Source organism: Melanerpes formicivorus, unplaced genomic scaffold, assembly GCF_026170545.1.
Source record: "Melanerpes formicivorus ecotype bairdi unplaced genomic scaffold, bMelFor1.0.p_v2 SCAF_96, whole genome shotgun sequence".
In the NCBI taxonomy this organism is placed as follows: Eukaryota; Metazoa; Chordata; class Aves; order Piciformes; family Picidae; genus Melanerpes; species Melanerpes formicivorus.
Genome location: NW_027142448.1, coordinates 1418155 through 1424589, shown reverse-complemented (window position 1 = coordinate 1424589; position 6435 = coordinate 1418155).

Below are 6435 nucleotides of genomic sequence, written 5' to 3'. Positions count from 1 at the left end.
CTCTCCTCTCCCTCCCCTCTCCTCTCCCCTCTCCTCTCCCCTCTCCTCTCCCCTCTCCTCTCCCCTCTCCTCTCCCCTCTCCTCTCCTCTCCCCTCTCCTCTCCCCTCTCCTCTCCTCTCCCCCTCTCCTCTCCTCTTGTTCAGGAGCCCTGGGGGGTGGATGTGCATTTTGGAGCTGGACTCTGGCAAAAGTGAAGGTGTAGGTGAGGGTTGAGTGGTAGAGCAGGCATAAAGCCCCAGTGTTGGTGGGGCTGTGAAAGGAAGATGAGAGAGCAATGGCATTCAGTGCTGGGCACGTCTGTGGCAGTGGGTGTCTGTTTTGGAGCTGGGCTTTGGCTGGGGTGAGGGTATGGTTGAGTAGGAGTCTTCCTGAACTCAGACTGAAGCCAACAGGAATCTTTCCAATGATTCAGAGGGTGCTGAATGGGATCCTACATAACATGGGAAGGAGTTTGAGCTGGAAATTCTATCTTCACTAGTGTCTATCACTTCAAGCCCTCAGACACTTGCATACCAGCTGCTGCTGGAATGTACCCAGTGCTGTTCCTACGTGTCAGTCTTGGGATAACTCTGCTTCTGCTCACCTTCAGCATAGCCTGAATGTCCTACAGTCTTTCTGAAGCTTTCATAGGTCTCATTTCTCAGATCACCAATAGTTAGGTTCCTCTGTGAACTGATGTGCTGCAGTAGGTGGAAATCACCAGCCCTAGCTGTCCCTCTTGTCTCTGCATAAAGAATTTTTCCTCACATCCTCCTTATGTTTCCCTCTGCCAGTGAATCATTCATTCTTCCACAGGGAATCTTCCATTCTTCTTCTTGTATGTGATAGATTTGCTTCTTCCCAAAGGAATTACTGTCTTCTGACCTAATCCTTTTGACACTTTCCTGTACCTTGGGTACTCACTCTCATATTGTGCCACTGTCTTGCCAGCCTTTCCTCTTTGTTGCTAACAACTGTACCAATGCAGACTGTGCCCCTTGACAGTCATAGAAAGGATGTTCCCAAGCAAGTGCTAAAGTTGTGTCTGAGAGCTCTTCTTCTCATGTGTGAAATGAGTTCCAGAGCAGAAGACAGGCTTTTCATCTCCCTCCTGCCAGTTGAATATGCAGGTCCACATGGTAAGGGTCTCTTCCATCCAGACACAGAGGAACCTGTTGCTAACAGTTACCCTGGAACCTCCCTATGAAGCTTTGTTGCAGGCAGAGCTTACAGGAAACAAACCTGAATATGAGAAAATGAGCACTGCAGGTCACCACCCCATGGCTGACACTTCAACTCATGCCCTAAATCACTTCTGATCCTACAGTCTCAGTACCTGGTTTCCTTATCATTAAACAGACCTCCTGCTGGGTTCCCACCTCCTGAAGTTCCTTGTTGTTAAACATGTTGTCACTGCCCTGAACAGATCCTTCTGGATTCTGGCTGGCACTGGTGTTTTCTCCCCAGACCACTGTATTGGTGTGGGAATCTCAGTTGTTACCACTGTGAAAGACAGAAATCTTGCCTTTAAGAGATGTGACTGCAAACCAGGATATCCATGCTCCCAAAGAAACTCAAGCCCACCTGCAAAGAAACATGGCCATGTCACAAAGGTTTCCTGGGCCAGGGAGCCCAGTTATCATGTTTTCATGGCCTGCCAAGGCTGAACACTGTTCCAGTTGTAGTTTCTTTCAGAAAAGGCAGATCTATTTCCCTACCCCTAATGCCATTTGTATTGCTTTGGGGGAACAGGAGAAGGAAAGAGCTGTAAAGGTCTAAAAAGACCTTGATGAAAGACCACTTGGAGATCAAACATGTGAATGCTTCCAGGTGGCAAGCACCAGCTGCTGCCTCAGAGCAATACACAGACATAGCCTGGCCCTGTCCAACACTGGCTTCCTCACCATGAGGCACAGCCCTTCAATCTAGCCCATGGAATGTTGGTGTATTAAGGAGAATCTTTCTGAACCACAGCTGTGGTCAGCTCCTGCTAGGGCTACTTTTCCAGCAGAGTGGACACTACAGTTGTGAAACAGTATGTGGGGAAGTGTCTGTCACAATGTCTTTGGAACAGGGAAGTAAACATTACAGAGGTGGTGTGACCTATGACTTGAACTGGCCTTGAAGATGGATTTCTGAGGCCTCTTCCAAAGCCTGTGTGCAAGAGGTGTATCTATGCCAAGCACAGGCATGCTGCTGAAGCCACAATCAAGACCACTTCCAGAAGCTTAGGGCCACTTGGTGTTGAATGGAATGGGAGCTCCAGCCATCCATGTCCCCAGAGGCTTGCTCATTCCTTCACTGCTCGTGGGTGAAGCCTGGAACTGAAGACCACTGAGCTGCTTCCAGCTGCTTCCAGTCAGGCCTTCTTTCACAACTCCACTGGCAAGTGCCAGGCTATACCTGACAAGTGCCAGGCTATACCTGAGAAGTTCCAGAAGGAACTGTATTCAGCAGAGAAATGACTGAAAGTGAAGGACAGCTAGTGGCTTTATCATGTCTCAGGAGAAGAAAGCAACCCTCCTCTAATTTCTTACTGGTAAATGGAGTATCACAACCAAAGCCATGAATGATTTACCTGCAAGTGTCCCCCACAGTGTCTGAGAGTGCAGCTGGGACTCCTCACTTGCTGTGTGCAGGCACTGGGCCACAGTGTCTTGCAAGTCCTGCCCTGTCGAGAAGCATGCCAGGCTGCTGCTGACTAGGATGCAGCAAACATTTTCTGCTGCCTGGGAAGGAACAGAGGCTAATTCCAACTCTGCAGCTTGTGTTGGTTGGCAAGGATGAACAGGCACTGCAAGCATAACTCCAGCAGCCTAGAGACAGAGCCCATGTTGTGCTTTCTCAGAGCTGAGGTATACCTCCTTAGCAGTGGGAGTAGCCTGAAGCAGACTTCAGGAAGTATTGAGTGCAGCCAGTTTGTTCACTGTGACTTTGGAGTTTAGGGCATGGAAAAAACCACAACCACACACACACACCAACAACAAACCCCACAAACCCAAAGAAGGAAAGCAATCTTTTAGGCAATGAACAGCACATTGCCATGAGGGGGGCTGCCACTGGCTGGATGCCACATTCCCACTAAAAGCCATTCTATCACTCCCCACCCCAGCTAGGAGAGGGACAGAGGAGAATAATATGTGGTGAGAGGCTTGTGAGTCAGGATAAGGACAGAGAAAGCTCACTCACCAGTTACCATCATGGGTAAGCCAAGACCCAACTTGTGGCAAAGCAGCATGGTTTATTGCCAGTCGAGCCAGAGCAGGCTCATGAGCAAACCAGATCTTAAAATGCCTTCCCCCATTCCTCCCTTCTTCCTGGGCTCAGCTTCATCCCCACTTTTTCTACCTCCTCCCAGCACAAGCAAACAGGGAATGGGTGTTGGAGTCAGGTCATCACATTGCTGCTGCCCCTCTCCTCAGGGGAAGGACTCCTCATGCTCTTCTCCTGCTGCAGTCTGGGGTCCCAGCCATCCACAAACTTCAACTTGGCTCCTTCCCACAGACTGCACTTCTTCATGAGCTGCTGCAGCATGGGCTATAGTCCTTCAGGAGATGAGTTTCAGGGAATGCATAGAAGAGCACCTGTATCTATCTTCTCACCTCTGCTTTCCACGAGCCTGCCCAGGCTTGCACAGCACACAGCACTGTTATCCTCAGGGCAAGAAGAGAAGAGGGTGAGGGTGCAGAGGGTGCCCTGGCGCTGGGCTGGCTCCATTCTCTCTTAAAGATGGTTCCTAGGAAAATGCCAGTTCTGACCATCAACCCTTCCCTGCTTCTTCTCAACAATTACAACAGCAGATCAGTTTCACTCTCCTTCCTTGGGAATCACTTCAGCAGGACTGCAAAGTCTGTCTCGCGTAAACCAGTTTCAGTCACACAATCCTTTGTGCTTGTGTTGCTAATAAAGGTTTGTATCTGGCATGTCAGACAGCCTTGAGTTGTTCTGTGTTCTGGGTACAGACAAGCCTGTTTTGCTGTGAAGCATCACAGAGGAGTTACAATAGAGCAGCACTGCACTAGGCCCCAAGACCCAGCAATCAAGTCAGCTCAGCTCAGCTCAGCTCAGCTCAGCTCAGCCCAGGCCAGCTCAGCACGACCCACAGGCAAATGAAATGCTCCAAGCAACTGCCACAGGAAGCCCTGGGGTTCCAGCAGTGAATCAAGAGTGAGAGTAGTTCTGTGAATACCTGGCCCCACCAAAGCCAAAAGATGTTGAGTGGGGCCATGGTGGGCACAAGCTGTGGCAGGACTCAATCTGCTTTTGTCAAAGCATACGCAGCAAAGTGCACTGCTGAGCAGCACTACACAATCAAGCTGTGCAAGCCATGGCTGAAAACTCAGGCACTGCCAGTTTCTGTTGCTTGCAACCAGCCTGTTTCTGTCCCTGGTCGGGCAGACAGAAGCCACAGAGCGAGAGTGGGATCACAAGAGGAGCAGGACAAGAAAACACACAGCCTGAAGTGGAAGATGATGAGCAGTCTGTGTTGGGGATGGGAGAACAGTGGATGCACTGAACAGGCCTGCTCAGAGACAGTGCTACTGTGCATTTCTGTTGCTTCTGGAAACTGCTTTGCAGGCTCCTGCTCCACTGTCACACAATCTGGTAAGGCTTGGAAGGGATCTCTGCAGATCATCTACTCCAACCCCGCTGTAAGAGCAGGGTCACCGAAAGCAGGTTGCAAAGGAGAGTGCCCAGGCAAGCTTTGAATGACTCCACCACCTCTCCAGGTAGCCTGTTGCAGTGCTCTATCACCCTCCAAGGAATGAAGCTCCTCCTTGTGTTTAGATGGAACTTCCTGTGTTCATTACCTCTTGTCCTGTCACTGGGCACCACTGAGAAAAAGACTGGCCCCATCCTCCTGACACCCACCCTGTTAAGTAAGTATTTATAAGCACTGGTAAGATTCCCCCAACTAAAAAGGCCCCAAGTCCCTCAGCCTTTCTTCACAAGAGAGATGTTCCCATTCCCTAATCATCTTCCTAGCCCTGGCATCCCTCTTCCTGTCAGTTCCACTAACTTTGGAGTGCAAGATTAAAAGCAGGTAGCAGAAAATATCCCAGAACACAGGGAAACCAAACTGTTCACCCCACCTGTACAGACAGCTGCTTCTCCCGAACTCAGCTGGGCTCCTAGGGGAGGAGGTCAGAGTAGCAACTACTACTACTTATCCTGAAGGGAGAGAAGAATCCTTATTTGCTCTGGTCATCAGAAAGAGCAGCTTTGTATTTTGGGGAACAGAAGCATGGAAGTAGCAAACTGTTCATAGCCCAAACAAAACTCATTCTTGCTAGGAAAGAATGATGGGACTCATGAAAGGCCAAGGAGTCACACTGACCCACTTGACAGAAGCAATGGTGACTGCCCACTGGGAAGGGTGGCTGCACATCTCAGCATCATCAGCTGGCCAGCTTCAAGACAAGTCCTTGCTTTTGCCCATCTGTACTATCAGCTCTCCATAGCTGACAAACTCAAGCCCTGCTGCTCTGAAACCTAGTAACTGAAGCATTAGTATGGCCTGGCAGCTCCTGACTGAAAGGGCCAGTTGTACACAAGCACTTAGTATGACAGGGTAACAGTTACACATGCTTCTCAAGAGGTCATTAACGTGGAATCTGCCCCTGCAGTTCCTCAGAAGATGGAGCAGTCTGGGAAGCAAGAAGCTAGCTGGTAGAGTAGGTCACACTATTTCACTGCTCCATGTGTGGAACATCATCTCCACTCCACCTTTCACTTGTGCAAAACAGTGTGACACTTCCACTACTCATTATGGAATGGCCAAGCTCTCACACCACCACAGGACCATGGTTATGCCAGGCTCAGCCTGGTGCTGAGCTCATGGCTGCTTTGCTAAGTCACTCACCTACGGGATCACCCTGCCCAAGGAAACGGAGACAATCGATGCCTTGAGTACAGCTGGAGCCAGTACAGCTGAATCCAGGTGAGCTTTGTTTGATGTGGGTGGGTTAAACCATCACACCTCTCCATACCTTGTTAGTGAAAGCTGTGGTTCTTCTAACACATCTCTCCTCTTCTGAGGAGCTGGTTTGAAAATGCTTGGTAGAGGAGCAGCATCACAGCAAAGAACACCTGGGTCTACTCCAAAAGCATCTACACGGGAGAGAAGGCCCTTGCCTGCTCCAGAACTCAGTTCCTGCACTGTGACCCTGCTAAGAACTCAGAAGTAATCACCAGAGCAGTTGTAAGAACAGGCCAAACACAGAGAGAGCTCAGCTACGCTCTCTCTGCGTGTCCTTGGTGCTCCTGGTCACCCACAGCTAGCTTTGGCTAGCGGGGCACAAGGGAACTGGCAAAGGAAGGCCAGTGACCAGGACCCTGGCCTCAGCTAAAAAGCCAATCACCCCACCACCTTCACCCAAGTCCACAGTCAAGCACATCCCTCCAGAGAGCCCAGCCTGCACAGCCTTTGCTGTCTGGAAGCCTTGACAGAGAGG